Source organism: Ovis aries, chromosome 16 (genome assembly GCF_016772045.2).
Source record: "Ovis aries strain OAR_USU_Benz2616 breed Rambouillet chromosome 16, ARS-UI_Ramb_v3.0, whole genome shotgun sequence".
NCBI lineage: Eukaryota > Metazoa > Chordata > Mammalia > Artiodactyla > Bovidae > Ovis > Ovis aries.
In genome coordinates this window covers 2,803,804-2,822,561 of record NC_056069.1, presented here as the reverse complement: position 1 = coordinate 2,822,561, position 18,758 = coordinate 2,803,804, and the positions used below count along the sequence as shown (strand labels likewise).

General features: G+C 42.7%; 1 protein-coding gene across 4 annotated transcripts in view; it reads right to left on the bottom strand.

Moving 5' to 3' along the window:
- Window positions 1–18,758, bottom strand: part of KCNIP1 (potassium voltage-gated channel interacting protein 1) — a 422,953-nt gene that overhangs the window by 25,607 nt on the left and 378,588 nt on the right. The window contains exon 2 of one of the 4 annotated variants that reach the window (XM_060400219.1): window positions 6,991–7,098. The exons of the other annotated variants lie outside the window; for them this stretch is intronic. The gene's annotated coding sequence lies outside the window, so the exon portion shown is untranslated. The remainder of the gene's footprint in view (window positions 1–6,990; window positions 7,099–18,758) is intronic. 4 annotated transcript variants of the gene reach the window in all.

Genomic DNA, 18,758 nt, shown 5'->3' with positions numbered 1-18,758 from the left:
AGTTTACAAATTTTTAATTCTAATGCCCATCTTTCATTAAAAATGCCAGTCATATTATGAGACAGGATCAAAAGTAAAAGAAATAACACGGTAATAGAAATTTATGAGACCTAGATATTGAACCTCTCAAACATGGTCTTTAAAACAATAATGAAATATACTCTAGAAAACAGATAAAAGATGGAGAATGCCATCAGAAAACCAGAATATATACAAGAAAGTAAGTTTAAAATTCTTGAATTATAAAGTATATTACCTAAAATTTATAACTAAATAGATTGATTTAACAGAAGTTTATGCACAGATGAGGAGAAAATTAATGATTTGTTGGATAGGTCAAGGGAAAAATATACTCACTGATGCACAGAGAGAAAAAATGGAGACTAGAGATACAAGCGCAAGACACGATGGAAAATTCTAACATTTGTAATTGGAGTCCATTTGTAAAAGGAGATAAAGAATGATTCTGAGGCAATGTTTGAAAGATAAATAAATGAGGATTTAAAAAATGGATGTAATAAATCAAGCCACAGATTCAAGAAGTACTACAAACCTCAAGCAGATAAACACAAAGAAAACCACACCTAGAAGCATCACAGTGAAACTGCTGAAGTGTAACACAAAGACAAATAAAGACTCTTCAGTATAAGAGAACAACCTTCAGGTTATAGCCAAGCCCTAACTAAATGCTGCTCACAAGCATAAGGACAACAAAGGCAAAAGGAAAAGTACGTGAAAGAATACAGCATGCAAACAGGAATCGAGAAATTCTGGCACGGCTATTTTAACATCAGATAAACTAAACTTTAAGGCAAGAGGCTTTGCTGGAGAGAGAGTTTTCAAAATGAAAGAGGCCATTCACTGGGAAGACATAGCAATCCTAAATTAATATGCAATAATAATATAGCTTCAAAATACATATAAAGCAAAGGCTGACAGACGTAGAAGGAGAAATAGCAAGCTCACAATCAGAATTGGAGATTTAAAAACACCTTGGAAAGATCCCCTGGAGGAGGGCACAGCAACCTACTCCAGTATTCTTGTCTGGAGAATCCCATGGACAAAGGAGCCTGGCGGGCTGTAGTTCATAGGTCACAAAGAGTCAGACATACTGAAACGACTTAGCATGTATGCACACACAGTTTGTAATTGATAAAACAAAAGACCAAAAAGGGCATAGAGTATATGAGCGATGCAATTAGCAGACTTGGTCTCATTGACATACGTAGGTCTCTTTACCCAACAGTCATAGAATATTACACAGCCTTTCCAAGCGCACACAGAAGACTTACCAAGACGGACTGCTTCTTGGCTCTTTTTAGAGCCAGTCTCCAAGAATTCAAAGAACTGAAATTTTCAGAATGTTTTCTGTCTAAGGTGAAATTAAGAATCAAGAGCAAAAAGAAAACAAAGAAATCTCCAAATGTTTGGACATCAAGCAACATGGTTCTAATTCCTAAGTGTCCCCATGTATCAAAAGAAGAGATGTCATGGAAATTAGAAAGTATTTTGAACTAAGTGATAATGAAAACATGACATATCAAAACTTGTGGGATGCCATTAAAACTGTTCCCAGAGGGAAACTTAAGAGAGCATAACATACTCGAGCTGCAAATAATTTATGTGACAGGGTGCATAAAACTGAATGATGTGCCATCTCTTGTTATCATATTTTTAGTGTTTCCAATGATTCAATTTTAATGTTGCCTAAGCTATGTTGTTTACTTTAGAGACTATATTTGTGATGGCATGCTGGTATCTGAAAATGTAATTTTTTCTCTCCCCTAAACATGGTTTGTTGGTCTATTCTGGATAAGTTTAATAACCTCTTTCGATTGACAGATTACCCCAAGGTAATCAGGGGTGAAGATCCTCTTTGGTGCCTCTGTGTAGCCAAGGGGGAAACAAGCTCTATTAGACCCTTAAGTGTAATCCTGGAGGCTGAAATCCCTACAGCCAAGACTTAGAGGTGAGTCATAAGCTCAAGCAGACACTCACAGCACACAGCTCATCAGCTCTGAATTTTATAAACCTAAGGATGAGTCCCTGGAGTGCTGAGTTGAGACTTGATAAAGATTTTCTGAGTGTTCTAGACATTTTTTTCAGTCTTCTTGGTTCAATAAAACTCAAATCATGTTTTGCTCCAAGCATCTGTTCTCTTAATCTTGAAATCCTCTTGCCCCTTTTAAGCAAAATTGAATTTATACATATCTCATTTCATTTATACCTCAGTCCTAAAAATGTTCTGGCAAAGGAGAGACCTACCAAAAAAATACTTGAGTATTTGAGTACTGCTACTTTCATTAGACGGGGGTTTTCTGGATTAAATGTCTCAAAAATATATATAGTGTACTTGAATTTTCTGACCTTTCTTCTCACATGGGGATGTTTTTGACGGTGACCTTTAGATCTGCATACTAGGTGGGGTGTATGGAAGGGGCATGTCAGCTGTATACTGCAATTTCTTGAAGATGGTGTTGGTGGTAGAAATGAATTTTCAGGAATGTAATGCAATTATTTAAACTCCACGAAGTCACTACATAGATTGTGATATAAGTCACAATTCTTTTCTCTGTGTGGTGGTGTAACATTCACACATTTTCCACCAAGACTGAAAAAACAAAGAAACTCCTGGGAAAGGAGTGCGTCACGTAGACACCAGGGTTGACAGCAAGAAGGAGCCCTAACTGGTGTTTCAGGACAAGGAGCAAGGCCACTGACATTAGGGACTCTTGTGTCCTCTCATCTCCAAAGCAAACGTTTCTGTCCAACTAGCCCCCCAGCCCCCACCCCAGGTTGCAGAGTAGAAATATATGTCAGCTTCACTGCAGTGTCTCAGCCACAGGCGAAAATCTCTAGATAATGTTTTAGGTGGACTTCTTTGTCTAGAAAAAGTGTCCCAGGATGAAACTTTGGATGATTTACCTAGGGAACTCCCACAGTTCCTACAGCTCTAGGGGGGAATTAGTTACATCCTGCCACCAGCTGGTAGTCAGGAAGGGTGGGGAAACCTCCCACTGTTTCTCCTTTAGTCTCAGCGGGACCTTGCTCTGAAGCTCCAGCACGTGGAGACGGCCAGGTAATGAGCAGTGGCTGCCCTGCTTTGGGGAAAGAGGGCAAACTACCGAGGATGACTGGGTCTAGAATATTTCTGCAGGAAATCAGAGGATTACATGGGTGGGATTTTGTTACTTGACTGAGAGGCTAAAATGATTTATTGCAAATGATGAGAGAAAAATAGTGTCTAGGGAGAAAAGATGCTCTTAGTATTAAGATGGACAAATGAAGGTACAGAGAGAAGCTGAAGGAATGACTCAAAGGAAAAGTAAAATTGCCACCTGAGCAAGACTTATCTCAGGTTGGCAAAGAATTTTCTCATCCATGGAAACTCATTGGATTGAGGTCAGGCTAAGGACTCAATGGCCTGTCTTTCAGTCTGCGTTTTGAGGAGTAGTTCACTGCCATCCAGATAACATGCCAACTTGCTGAGTGATGGTTTCCAAGCAGGGAACTTGAGGGAGTGGGGAGAAGCCTGCTTGATACCATTTTCCAATTTCTTGGTGTACATATCCCCATCATAGCCTAGTTCAGGCTACTAACATGAACTCACTGAATCTGGATTTGGGAAGCAAAGCGCACAATCCACAGTATGACCTGACTCCATCACTTTGTTACTGCTATTTTAGAAGGGCTGGCATACGCTTAACTATTCAAAATCAGTGTACTAAAGACCTGAAAATCAATTTAATACTGGTGAAATACTCAGTTTCATAGTCAGTGTAGTCCTTGTAACCCAACTAAATAAACCCTTTCTTTTTTTTAATTAGAGTATAATTGCTTTACAATGTTATGTTAGTTTCTGCTATACAAACAAAGTGAATCAGCTATATAAGTGTACATATAACCCTTTCTTTGTTAGTGGGAAAATAAACTCTTGTATACCATACAGAATAATCACAAGCAGGAAAATAATGGAGACTGTCCAAGTGAGCTTTTTCTGGAATTCAGTTTTAATGTATCCTCATATTAAGTGCCTCTCTCAGTGAGCTTAGAGAGCATGGTAATAGTTTTAGAATTGATCTAATAATTTCACTATCCCTAGGAGGTATGTGGTCATTAGACTAATTTGATACTCATCTTGTAGCTGTAAATTTAAAGAGATAAGATATATAATGCTCTCTCTGCATACAGTAGGTGCACAAAAATGTTACTCCCACCTTCTAGTGTATTAAGATTGTGATCTTAAGGGTCATTCTCAAGCGCAGAATCCAAAATCATATCTGCTAGACTTTCCAGGTCATGATTACATCGTCTCTGATGGATCTAGTCAATTACGTGGGCTTCTCTTCACAATACAGGAAGATTTCTTGTTTTGTGATTTACCCTGTCAGAGTTGCCAGTTCAAGTTGGATATTAACTAGCTAAAGTGAATATTAACATTCTGTATTAACTGCAATGGACATAAGCAAATGCAAGACACTGAGAGAGCTGCTAAGCACCTCAGTCCGCAGATTGCCACGGAACAGGGCAGGGTTTCTATGGGTGTGGACGCCAGAAACGTGAGCAAACAGACATAGTGACTGGCGGTCACAGAAAATTCCCTGCCTCTCCTCCCCTAGAGTTATTACACGGCTCCATGTCCTCTGCCCTTAATAATCCAGATAGTCACAGGGTGCATTGCGGTGGTCCAGTTCTCAGCTGGAGGAGAGAATTGGATGCTACCCTCTACTGGAACACGAGCTGCCGAACGCAAGGACCACAGCCAGGTTGTCTGCCTGCCTGCCCAGAGGCAGGGAGAAGGTGGCAATGTGTCATCTCCAGGACTCAGCTAAGAAGCCTCTTAACTGTGCACTTAATAAATGAAGCCTTGGCAGACACACCTTGAATTATTAATGACGTTATTCGGCTTTGATTGTTTTCTTCTTTGGGGGAAAGGTTATTCACTCAAACGCCTTTGATTAGACTATATAATACATCACAATTGGACCTATTTTATGTGCAACTTTATGGTGATAATAGTTCTGTCTCATTTAGAAGCAAATCAGACATTATGAACTTCGTGATTTATTAATGTATTGATTTCTGTAAATGTCAGTGCATCTCACATCCCATCAGAGAGCCTGAGAACAGTCAGTGCAGGACCAATAAAAATGTAAAATGAAATCATCATTAAAAAAAGGGAAAGACCGCATGTCAAAAAGCCCTGCTGCCTCTCTGAAATGTTTCAGATTCCAGATCGTTACCACGAAGGGACCCCTCCCTCGGAAGCACAGCTTGCATGAGACTGCCTGGGGCAGCTCTGTCCCATTTGTCTACTCTGTATGGACTGCAATAAGACACAGGAGGTGAACAGTCAGACCTGGAGGGGCCCCCAGGAGCTTGTGCCCTGACTTCTTTTCCTGGAGAGGAAAGTCGGATAAGGGGGTCCCTCTCCATCAGATTGGCTCCACTACAATCCAGCACCCCCTTGCTGAGTCTTCAGGACAAAGGCCAGAAGCTGGCATTGAAGGATCTATCTTAAAGGCCCAGTTTACCTTTCCAGAACAATTTCCCCACAACTACATGACATGGGTCTTTTGCAATAGCTGCAGAGTCTACTGATATGTGGACCTTTGTCTCTGCCAAAGCATGTGATCAGCTGACTCCAATCCCAGCCACCTTTGAAACCTGACTAAGAGCCATCTCCTCTTGCTACCTCCTCCTGGCAGCTCTCAAAGACCACCACATGGAAAGCTCTGTCTCTGTCCAAACTCCAAAAGCACTTATTACCTATTAACAATCACCCAGTGGGTATCAGAATCTACCTCTGGGTGTTTCATTGTGGGGTGAGATGGAGTGGGGAAGGGAGACTGTGTCTTGTCTTTTTTTTCCTACCCCACTCCCTCCATGATGTCTAGTATCTACTTTGCACATAGTAGGCGCATAGTGAGGGCTCATGAGTGTATGCATGCATGCTAAGTTGCTTCAGTGGTGTTCGATTCTTTGCGCCCGCATGGACTGCAGCCCTCCAGGCTCCTCTGTCCATGGGATTCTCCAGGCAAGAATACTGGAGTGGGTTGCTGTGTTTTCCTCCAAGGGATCTTCCCAACTCAGGGATCAAACCCATGTCTCTTATGTCTTCTGCATTGGCAGGAGGGTTCTTTACCACTAGCACCACCTGGGAAATCTCTAGCAAGTGCTCATTGTTTGCTAAAAGTGTGTAGAACTATTAGCAGCTGAATGGGAAGTACATCAGGAGTCCTAAGACAGCAGCCAAGAGACTGTCTGGAAAGCAGTTGGCTAATTTGGTGACTAATTCCATCATTTAACAGTTTTGTTCAGTAATCACAATCTGGCAGTCCACAGGGTATAGTTGCTATCTCACTTCTTTCAGATGTGAATTTTGCCAACATTGTTTTCACCTAAAACATGGATTTGGTTTCATATTTTATGTGAAAACACACAGCACGTTTGGCTGGAGCAGAGAAGCTGCTTGCTCCTGAGCAAGCGCACTCTAGTGAACCGCAGATGCTACCGCTCCCTATTGCCTCTCCAACACTAAGGTCACGGGGGCTTGTTGTCCAGCATCACTCATTTATATTACCTGCCTGTGTCTGTGAGCCCTGTTTAACAGCCAGTCTTCTGCCACATGCCATGTTTTTCCAAGTGACTTTTGTGTGTTTAGTGATATTCTACAAATGACTGAATTTCATTTTTGGGAGTTCTAAGCAACATGGAAAAAAAAACGAGTGCCGTGTGATTAGAGAATCTGTGTCTTTATACAGATTTGGGCTGTGTACTACACGATGCTTCTGTGCTGCTAACATCACATGTATCAAGCATGGGGTTGAGGGAGTTCCCTGATGGCCTAGTGGTTAGGATTTGGCACTTTCACTGCAGAGGCTGGGGTTCAGTTCCTTGTTGGGGAACCATCTTGCATGCCGCACAGCATGGTTGTTAATACAAAAATAAATAAATAAGCATTTTTTAAAAAGAATGGATTTGACTTACAGGTTCTATTTCAGTACTTTTCAGGCCTCTATTCTACAGAACACTCTTCAAATCACTTAGTTCCTGTGAGATATGTTGTTATATTATTCCCATTTTACAGAGGAAAACCTGTGGTTGAGAGAGGCACGAGAAAATATTAATATTACCTTTTTCTTAAGAGGAATGGAATCAGAGATCCTATAAGACAACCCTGAGGTCACCAAGATGATGAGCAGAAGAGCAAAGGCTAATCTCATCATCTGACTGACAGGCACTTCCTGGCATAAGGGACCATCCTCTGTGTCCCCCCTGGGCCCACTCCCGTGTCCTTGTGGTTGCTCCTCCGTCTCAGCGAATGAGGGGCTACATTCTTCTATTCAGGCTTCGCACGCTCTCTGCGCTTGCGCCCCGTCTGTGGCAGGAGGGGAGAAACCGAGTAGCTTCAGGGTCTTCCTCCGCACCTTCTCCCCTGCCTCAGGCTCGCTGCCGTCGATTCAGCATTTCCAGTTCTGTTTCCCTTTTCTCAGCAGGAGAGTGGCCTTCACGCTGGGTGACAAGTTGCAGAAGCCACAGAGCATGAGTTAGAGAAGGGTATTTTGGCCTGCCCTCTGACTTCACAGATGAGGCTCCTGGGCCCCGAGACGGAACCGGACTTGTCCAAGGTCACAGCCTGGATTCCTGAACAGCAGGGTTAAGCTCAGGTCAGTCCTGCTGGCAATTCAGTATTCTTTTCAAAGCACTGTTTACTCCTTCAACAAATAATTACTGAGTGCCTACTGGATGCCAGCCACTCTTTTAGGCACTGGGGATAAAGGTGGTGATGTGTCCTGTGATTGATGATCTAGTAGGGCTACAGAACTAGAGGGAAATGGGTTACCGGAGGCACTAATTAGACAGTGGTCAGGGAAGGCGTTCTCTTGGCAAAACTCTATCAGCCTTTGTCCTTTTTCATTCCGTATTCCAAGGCCAAATTTGCCGGTTACTCCAAGTGTTTCTTGACTTCCTACTTTTGCATTCCAGTCCCCTATAATGAAAAAAGACATCTTTTTTGGGTGTTAGTTCTAAAGGTCTTGTAGGTCTTCATAGAACCATTCAACTGCAGCTTATTCAGCATTAATGGTTGGGGCATAGGCTTGGATTACCGTGATACTGAATGGTTTGCCTTGGAAACAAACAGAGATCATTCTGTCATTTTGAGACTGCATCCAAGTCCTGCATTTTGGACTCTTTTGTTGACCATGATGGCTACTCCATTTCTTCTAAGGGATTCCTGCCTGCAGTAGTAGATATAATGGTCATCTGAGTTAAACTCACCCATTCCAGTCCATTTTAGTTCACTGATTTCTAGAATGTCAACATTCACTCTTGCCGTCTCCTGTTTGACCACTTTCAGTTTGCCTTGATTCATGGACCTAACATTCCAGGTTCCTATGTAATAGATTGCTCTTTACAGCCATCTGACCTTGCTTCTATAACCAGTCACATCCACAACTGGGTATTGTTTTTGCTTTGGATCCATCCTGTGATTCTTTCTGGAGTTATTTCTCCACTGATCTCCAGTAGCATATTGGGCACCTACCGACCTGGGGGGTTCCTCTTTCAGTATCCTATCATTTTGCCTTTTCATAATGTTCATGGGGTTCTCAAGGCAATAATACTGAAGTGGTTTGCCATTTCCTTCTCAAGCGGACCACATTCTGTCAGACCTCTCCACCATGACCTGTCCATCTTGTGTGGCCCCACAGGGCATGGCTTAGTTTCATTGAGTTAGACAAGGCTGTGGTCCTAGTGTGATTAGATTGACTAGTTTTCTGTGATTATGGTTTCAGTGTATCTGCCCTCTGATGCCCTCTCTCAATACCTCCTGTTTTATGGATTTCTCTTACCTTGGACATGGGGTAAGAGAAAGACTCTACACATGGGCATCACCAGATGGTCAACATTGAAATCAGATTGATTATATTCTTTGCAGCCAAAGATGGAGAAGCTCTATACAGTCAGCAAAAACAAGACCAGGAGCTGACTGTGGCTCAGATCATGAACTCCTTATTGCCAAATTCAGACTTAAATTGAAGAAAGTAGGGAAAACCGCTAGACCATTCAGGTATGACCTAAATCAAATCCCTTATGATTAAACAGTGGAAGTGAGAAATGGATTTAAGGGACTAGATCTGATAGATAGAGTTCCTGATGAACTATGGACGGATGTTCGTGACATTCTACAGGAGACAGGAACCAAGACTGTCCCCATGGAAAAGAAATGCAAAAAAAGCAAAATGGCTGTCTGAGGAGGCCTTACAAATAGCTGTGAAAAGAAGAGAATTGAAAAGCAATGGAGAAAAGGAAAGATATAAGCATCTGAATGCAGAGTTCCAAAGAATAGCAAGGAAAGATAAGAAAGCCTTCCTCAGTGATCAATGCAAAGAAATAGAGGAAAACAACAGAACGGGAAAGACCAGAGATCTCTTCAAGAAAATTAGAGATACCAAGGGAACATTTCATGTAAAGATGGGCTTGATAAAGGACAGAAATGGTATGGACCTAACAGAAACAGAAGATGTTAAGAAGAGGTGGCAAGAATACATGGAAGAACTGTACAAAAAAGATCTTCACGACCCAGATAATCATGATGGTGTGATCACTCACCTAGAACCAGACATCCTGGAATGTGAAGTCAAGTGGGCCTTAGAAAGCATCACTACAAACAAAGATAGTGGAGGTGATGGAATTCCAGTTGAGCTATTTCAAATCCTGAAGGATGATGCTGTGAAAGTGCTGCACTCAATATGCGAGCACATTTGGAAAACTCAGCAGTGGCCACAGAACTGGAAAAGGTCAGTTTTCATTCCAATCCCAAAGAAAGGCCATGCCAAAGAATGTTCAAACTACCACACAATTGCACTCATCTCACATGCTAGTAAAGTAATGCTCAAAATTCTCCAAGCCAGGTTTCAGCAATACATGAACCATGAACTCCCTGATGTTCAAGCTGGTTTTAGAAAAGGCAGAGGAACCAGAGATCAAATTGCCAACATCCGCTGGATCATGGAAAAAGCAAGAGAGTTCCAGAAAAACATCTATTTCTGCTTTCTTGACTATGCCAAAGCCTTTGACTGTGTGGATCACAATAAACTGTGGAAAATTCTGAGAGATGGGAATACCAGACCACCTAACCTGCCTCTTGAGGAATCTGTATGCAGGTCAGGAAGCAACAGTTAGAACTGGACATGGAATAACAGACTGGTTCCAAATAGGAAAAGGAGTATGTCAAGGCTGTATATTGTCACCCTGCTTATTTAACTTCTATGCAGAGTACATCATGAGAAACGCTGGACTGGAAGAAACATAAGCTAGAATCAAGATTGCTGGGAGAAATATCAATAACCTCAGATATGCAGAGGACACCACCCTATGGCAACAAGTGAAGAAGAACTAAAGAGCCTCTTGATGAAAGTGAAAGAGGAGAGTGAATACATTGGCTTAAAGCTCAACATTCAGAAAACTAAGATCATGGCATCTGGTCCCATCACTTCATGAGAAGTAGATGGGGAAACAGTGGAAGCAGTGTCAGACTTTTTTTGGGGAAGCTCCAAAATCACTGCAGATGGTGACTGCAGCCATGAAATTAAAAGACGCTGACTCCTTGGAAGAAAAGTTATGACCAACCTAGATAGCATATTCAAAAGCAGAGACATTACTTTGCCGACTAAGGTCCGTCTAGTCAAGGCTATGGTTTTCCCAGTGGTCATGTATGGATGTGAGAGTTGGACTGTGAAGAAAGCTGAGCACTGAAGAATTGATGCTTTTGAACTGTGATGTTGGAGAAGACTCTTGAGAGTCCCTTGGACTGTAAAGAGATCCAACCTGTCCATTCTGAAGGAGATCACTCCTTGGTGTTCATTGGAAGGAATGATGCTAAAGCTGAAACTCCAATACTTTGGCCACCTCATGTGAAGAGCTGACTCATTGGAAAAGACTCTGATGCTGGGAGGGATTGGGAGCAGGAGGAGAAGGGGACGGCAGAGGATGAGATGGCTGGATGGCATCACTGACTCGATGGATATGAGTTTGAGTAAACTCTGGGAGTTGGTGATGGACAGGGAGGCCTGGCGTGCTGCGATTCATGGGGTCACAAAGTCGGACATGACTGAGCGACTGAACTGAACTGAACAGGGAAGGCAGTAGCCAATTAGGCATCAGTAAGTGGTGAATGATGGTGAGCTTTGCAGTCAAAATAGTCAAGCTTGAATCCCAGTCCTGCAGCTTAATAGCTGATCAGCCTAAGAATGTTACCTCCATTCTGAGACTCATGGTAAAACGGACACAGTAACACTCATCTCCCAGTCCATTGGGACCACTGCAAGGACTGCAGAGAAAGTGCCTGGCTTCACAAAGACAGAAATATAGATCAATGGAACAAAATAGAAAGCCCAGAGATAAATCCACACACCTATGGACACCTTATCTTCAACAAAGGAGGGAAGAATATACAATGGTGAAAAGACAATGTCTTTAACAAGTGGTGCTGGGAAAACTGGTCAACCACTTGTAAAACAATGAAACTAGAACACTTTCTAACACCGCACACAAAAATAAACTCAAAATGTATTAAAGATCTAAACGTAAGACCAGAAACTATAAAACTCCTAGAGGAGAACATAGGCAAAACACTCTCTGACATAAATCACAGCAGGATCCTCTACGACCCACCTCCCAGAATACTGGAAATAAAAGCAAAAATAAACAAATGGGATCTAATTAAAATTAAAAGCTTTTGCACAACAAAGGAAACTATAAGCAAGGTGAAAAGACAGCCTTCGGAATGGGAGAAAATAATAGCAAATGAAGCAACTGACAAACAACTAATTTCAAAAATATACAAGCAACTTATGCAGCTCAATTCCAGAAAAATAAATGACCCAATCAAAAAATGGGCCAAAGAACTAAATAGACATTTCTCCAAAGAAGACATACGGATGGCTAACAAACACATGAAAAGATGCTCAACATCACACATCATCAGAGAAATGCAAATCAAAACCACAATGAGGTACCATTTCACACCAGTCAGAATGGCTGCTATCCAAAAGTCTACAAGCAATAAATGCTGGAGAGGGTGTGGAGAAAAGGGAACCTTCTTACATTGTTGGTGGGAATGCAAACTAGTATAGCCACTATGGAGAACAGTGTGGAGATTCCTTTAAAAATTGGAAACAGAACTGCCTTATGACCCAGCAATCCCACTGCTGGGCATACACACCAAGGATACCAGAATTGAAAGAGACACATGTACCCCAATGTTCATCGCAGCACTGTTTATGATAGCCAGGACATGGAAGCAACCTAGATATCCATCAGCAGATGAATGGATAAGAAAGCTGTGTTACATATACACAATGGAGTATTACTCAGCCATTAAAAAGAATACATTTGAATCAGTTCTAATGAGGTGGATGAAACTGGAGCCGATTATACAGAGTGAAGTAAGCCAGAAAGAAAAACACCAATATAGTATACTAACACATATATATGGAATTTAGAAAGATGGTAATGATAACCCTGTATGTGAGACAGCAAAAGAGACACAGATGTATAGAATAGACTTTTGGACTCTGTGGGAGAGGGAGAGGGTGGGATGATTTGGGAGAATGGCATTGAAACATGTATAATATCATGTAGGAAACGAATTGCCAGTCTAGGTTTGATGCAGGATACAGGATGCTTGGGGCTGGTGCACTGGGATGACCCAGAGAGATGGTATGGGGAGGGAGGTGGGAGGGGGGTTCAGGATTGGGAACTCATGTACACCCATGGTGGATTCATGTTGATGTATGGCAAAACCAATACAGTATTGTAAAGTAAAATAAAATTAATAAATTAAGAAAAAAAAGAAGAAAGTGCCTGGCTTGTTGAAGGCACTCAGTGAAGTCCCCTCCCCACTTAGTGTGGTGGGGCAGGGAGCTTAGCTTAATAGCAGGTGTTTTGCTCAGTTATGAATGGAGTGCAACCTACACAGAGTCCACATAACACTCCATTAACCAGGGTGGCCAACTGGAAGACTCTTACAGTTTAAGATGAACAAGCAGGATTAATTAGTCTGTGAATGCCTTAGTGGGTCACAGGACTCTGAAGCTATTTAATCCGAGGAGTGGTGGGTGGCAACTGCTAAGCTTGGAGGGATTCTTTGATAAAACTTTCTAGACTGGACATCTGGCTTGGAAATCCCAGCGTTTCTGAGAGAGATCTTATTTCTCATCATTAGACATAAATCTCAAAGTGGCTTACTGAAAAGCTTTAAGTTGAATCATAGGAGTCTTTATAAAATCTCAGATACAAGCAACCCAAATAGCTTCCACTCCTGCCTTCTCTGTGAAGTCTTCCCAGACCTCCCCACCTGATCTCAAGACCTGAAATGTTTGGTCTATAATGATCTCTTCTATGGGATTATGGGGTGGGGATACTGGAAGAGAAGGCACACTTTTTCACTTTGTAGTCTGTGGTACTGTTTGAAATATTTTTTAAACTATATATATGTGCTGCTTTTATAATTTTAATGCTTTGGTTGAAAACACGACATTTTGAGTAGATAATGGTAAATAGACGCCATTAGTTTCATTGGGAAACTGCCTGGTTAAGTCTGGTCTAGCGCAGTTTTTCTAGTTGTATTTGTTGTGATGTTGGTTTTGTGTAATCAAACTTTTTTTGAACAAAGCATGATATTCTGATGGTCATTAGTGCTTGTCACGAACTATTTCTGGTTCTTCTTCTAATCACTTACTGCTCCTTTCAGTTCAGTTGCTCAGTCATGTACCCTGTTTGTGACCCCATGGACTGCAGCACGCCAGGCTTCCCTATCCATCACCAACTCCCAGAGCTTACTCAAACTCATGTCCACTGAGTTCGTGATGCCATCCAACCATCTCTTCCTCTGTCATCCCCTTCTCCTGCCTTCAATCTTTCCCAGCATCAGAGTCTTTTCTAATGAGTAAGTTCTTCACATCAGTTGGCCAAAGTATTGGAGTTTCAGCTTCAGCATCAGTCCTTCCAATGAATATTTAGGACTCATTTCCTTTAGGATGGGCTTCCTTAGTGGGTCAGAAGGTAAAGCATCTGTCTGCAATGCAGGAGACCCGGGTTCGATCCCTGGGTTGCGAAGATCCCCTGGAGAAGGAAATGGCAGCCTACTCCAGTATTCTTGCCTGGACAATCCCATGGACTGCTGAGCTAGGTAGGTCCATGGGTTTGCAAAGAGTCGGACATGATTGAGCGACTTCACTTCCTTTAGGATGGACTGGTTGGATCTCCTTGCAGTCCAAGGGACTTTCAAGAGTCTTCTCCAACACCACAGTTCAAAAGCATTGATTCTTCGGCTCTCAGCTTTCCTGCTCCTTTTGAGAGAGCTAAATTCTTAGGTAGGTTGATAAGAAGTCCAGGGTCCCTGATGAGAAGGAGGAGGAGGAAGAGGAGGAGGAGGAGGGTGGCAGAGGGAAGGGAGAGGAGGAGAAAGGGGCCTGGAGCTCTTGAGGGGAGAAAAGGACGAAAGTTTTTCTCTACGTTGCTTTGTCTTAGTATAACAATGTATCTTGCTCCAGGACCTGCTTCTCCTTAACAAGAACCTTCTGCCTAATCTTATTAAGATTTATTTTTTGGGAGTAGGTCTGGTAAGACCTTTCTATTGTTAGCTCTAATCTTGTTAATTTAAGATGTATGTTGGGGGAGTGGGTCCTATAAAAGTATATAAGGCCTTGATAAAACTAACAAGGAGGTTACTCTTCGGGCCCCTTCTGATGTCTATGACAGAAGCTTTGTCTGTCTTCATTTATACTGTAATAAAATTGACTATGCCAAAGCCTTTGACTGTGTGGATCACAATATACTGTGGAAAATTCTGAAAGAGATGGGAATACCAGACCACCTAACCTGCCTCTTGAGGAATCTGTATGCAGGTCAGGAAGCAACAGTTAGAACTGGACATGGAACAACAGACTGGTTCCAAATAGGAAAAGGAGTACGTCAAGGCTGTATATTGTCACCCCGCTTATTTAACTTATATGCAGAGTACATCATGAGAAACACTGGACTGGAAGAAACACAAGCTGGAATCAAGATTGCCGGGAGAAATATCAATCACCTCAGATATGCAGATGACACCACCCTTATGGCAGAAAGTGAAGAGGAGCTAAAAGCTTCTTGATGAAAGTGAAAGAGGAGAGCAAAAAAGTTGGCTTAAAGCTCAACATTCAGAAAATGAAGATCATGGCATCTGGTCCCATCACTTCATGGCAAATAGATGGGGAAACAGTAGAAACAGTGTCGGACTTTATTTTTGGGGGCTCCAAAATCACTGCAGATGATGACTGCAGCCATGAAATTAAAAGACACTTACTCCTTGGAAGAAAAGTTATGACCAACCTAGATAGTATATTTAAAAGCAGAGACATTACTTTGCCAACTACGGTCCATCTAGTCAAGGCTATGGTTTTTCCTGTGGTCATGTATGGATGTGAGAGTTGGACTGTGAAGAAGGCTGAGCGTTGAAGAATTGATGCTTTTGAACTGTGGTGTTGGAGAAGACTCTTGAGAGTCCCTTGGACTGCAAGGAGATCCAACCAGTCCATTCTGAAGGAGATCAACCCTGAGATTTCTTTGGAGGGAATGATGCTAAAGCTGAAACTCCTATACTTTGGCCACCTCATGTGAAGAGTTGACTCATTGGAAAAGACTCCGATGCTGGGAGGGATTGGGGGCAGAAGGAGAAGGGGATGACCGAGGATGAGATGGCTGGATGGCATCACGGACTTGATGGACATGAGTCTGAGTGAACTCCGGGAGATGGTGATGGACAGGGAGGCCTGGCGTGCTGTGATTCATGGGGTCGCAAAGAGTTGGACACGACTGAGCGACTGAACTGAACTGAAAACTCTGATACTCTAAAGCTCTTGAGGGATCAAGCCTGGTCCCTGGTCCCGAAGCTAAATCTTCTTTGCTACTGCTGCTGCTAAGTCACTTCAGTCGTTTCCGACTCTGTGTGACCCCATAGATGGCAGCCCACCCGGCTCCCCCATCCCTGGGTTTCTCCAGGCAAGAATGCTAGAGTGGGTTGCCATTTCCTTCTCCAATGCATGAAAGTGAAAAGTCAAAGTGAAGTCACTCAGTCATGTCTGACTCTTAGCGACCCTACGGACTGCAGCCTACCAGGCTTCTCTGTCCATGGGATTTTCCAGGCAAGAGTACTGGAGTGGGGTGCCAGATCAGGAATCTAGCTATCACTTTGAAATTAGGTGTGATCATGTGACCCATGCTGGCCAATCATGTGGGAACAGGAGTGACACTGCTTTCCAAGGTGGAAAGAAAGTGAAAGTGAAGTTGCTCAGTCGTGTCCAGCTATTCACGATTCTGTGGACTGTAGCCTACCAGGCTCCTCTATCCATGGGATTCTCTCAGCAAGAATACTGGAGTGGGTTGCCATTTCCTTCTCCAGGGGATATTCCCAACCCAGGGATCGAACCCAAGTCTCGTGCATTGCAGGCAGATGCTTTAACCTCTGAGCGACCAGGGAAGCCCCCAGGGTGGAGGTAGAGATTAAGCGAATAATCTCTGAATTGTAACTGAGCAGAGTGCCATGGAGGAAAGGCAGGGGATGCCATGGGAACTTAAACTGTAACACTGAGCCGTGACCACATGGCTTCTCTGTGGCAGTCCAGAGGGGCAAGCAGGGAATGGCCAAGTGGAGAGTGAGGACAGAGGGAACAGTCTCTCTCGAGGACTCTGCAGTGAGAAGAAGGGAGGCGTCCTCCAGAAGATGGAAGAAAGCCCATCATTGTGTCTGGAGGCTGCGACATGGTGAATAAGGGACAGAGAAGTGTGAGGAAGGCATGGACCATATTGTGCCGGGTTTGGGGCCTGTGTTAACAGTTTTAGAAGTGAGAAACAGCAAATAAAGCACAGTACAAAGAGTTTTATTTTCTTGAGAAGCCAGTGAAGAGTTACAATATAACATTTATCACCCAATGAGGGCTGATGTTAATCATAAGAGAACCAGGAGATCCTTAGCTCCTCCCCAACTTGCTGGGACTTGGTGGAGAATGGCTTTGCAGAGCAGTTCTCTGTCTGATGGCTTTGCATCCTTCCTGTCCTTACTGGCTCTTTGCAACAGATAGCCTCTGTTAACCAATCAGGCCTGAGATTTTAGACTTGGTCTCAGCTCTCTATAAGTGAAAGAAAAGGAAGAAAGTCTGTTTCTCCCTATTAGTTAATAATACCTACCATTTGAGATACTGGAGTTTCAGCTGGAATGCCCAGGGGTCTGGTTGTCTCTGTTTAGAATTCCAAAGACTGAGTCATGCTTGGCTAGAGACCTGACTCCATGGCATCAAGAATATTATAGGAGCCTATTATACAGAGTGAAGTAAGCCAGAAAGAAAAACACCAATACAGTATACTAATGCATATATATGGAATTTAGAAAGATGGTAATGATAACCCTCTATACGAGACAGCAAAAGAGACACAGATGTATAGAACAGTCTTTTGGACTCTGTGGGAGAGGGAAAGGGTGGGATGATTTGGGAGAATGGCATTGAAACATGTATAATATCATATGTGAAACGAATCGCCAGTCCGGGTTCGATGCATGGTACTGGATGCTTGGGGCTGGTGCACTGGGACAACCCAGAGGGATGGTATGGGGAGGGAGGAAGGAGGGGGGGTTCAGGATGGGGAACACATGTATATCTGTGGCGGATTCATGTTGATGTATGGCAAAACCAATACAATATTCTAAAGTAAATAACCTCCAATTAAAATAAATAAATTTATATTTAAAAAAAAGAATATTATAAAGCTGGGGAAAGTCTCTTAGGACTAAGACTTTTTGTAGCTAACCAGAAACTTCCTTCTTTATTCTTATTTTATCTAGCTCATAACACTGAAGGGGGAAACAGGTCCTGATAACTGTAATTAAAAGGAGGAGATTAAATAACGCAAAGAGCTTCCCTGGTGGCTTAGTCAGTAAAGAATCCGCCTGCAATCCGGGAGACATGGGTTCAATCCCTGGATTGGGAAGATCCCCTGAGGAGGGCATGGCAGCCCACTGCAGTATTCTTGCCTGGAGAATTCCATGGACAGAGGAGCCTGGTGGGTTACAGTCCATGGGATGGCAAAGAGTCAGACATGACTGAGTGACTAACACTAGGAAGCTAAGAAGCAATGAGACCAGGATCGAGAATGCAGGTAACCTTGTACATCCTTCAGATAATTTCTCAGAAATATTCCTAGAAGTGGATAAAAGTAGGCTTCATGAAATAGGGAATTTCTGTCTATCTATCTATATATTTATTCCTAAGATAGCATACATAAAAATTTTAGCAGTGGTTATCTGAGAAGGTTGGGGTTGGATGGCTGTTAAATGTGTATGTTTTAAACTTTCTGTAATGAGTAAGTACAAATTGCTAGAAAGAAGAAATCCATGAAGGTTATTTTTAAGTCGACTTAAAGAACAAATGTGGAACACCTTGGAAGCCTTGGTAGGGAGTGGGCAGGTGAGGATGGAGCACCTCCGGCTTGGGGATGTCTGTGTAGCCTTGGTGACCTGTTATATCCATCAACCTCAGTTTCAACACTGGGCGACAGTAGGAGCAATCTCTACTTGTTAGGGCTCCTGTGAGATTTCAACAAGTTAATGAATGAAGATGCAACTGGCATGGAGTTACAGGTTCAATAGGTGATAAACAGTTCCTGATAACTATTCCCTGACTTATAAAGAAAAAAGACACAGTCTGGCTAGAGGC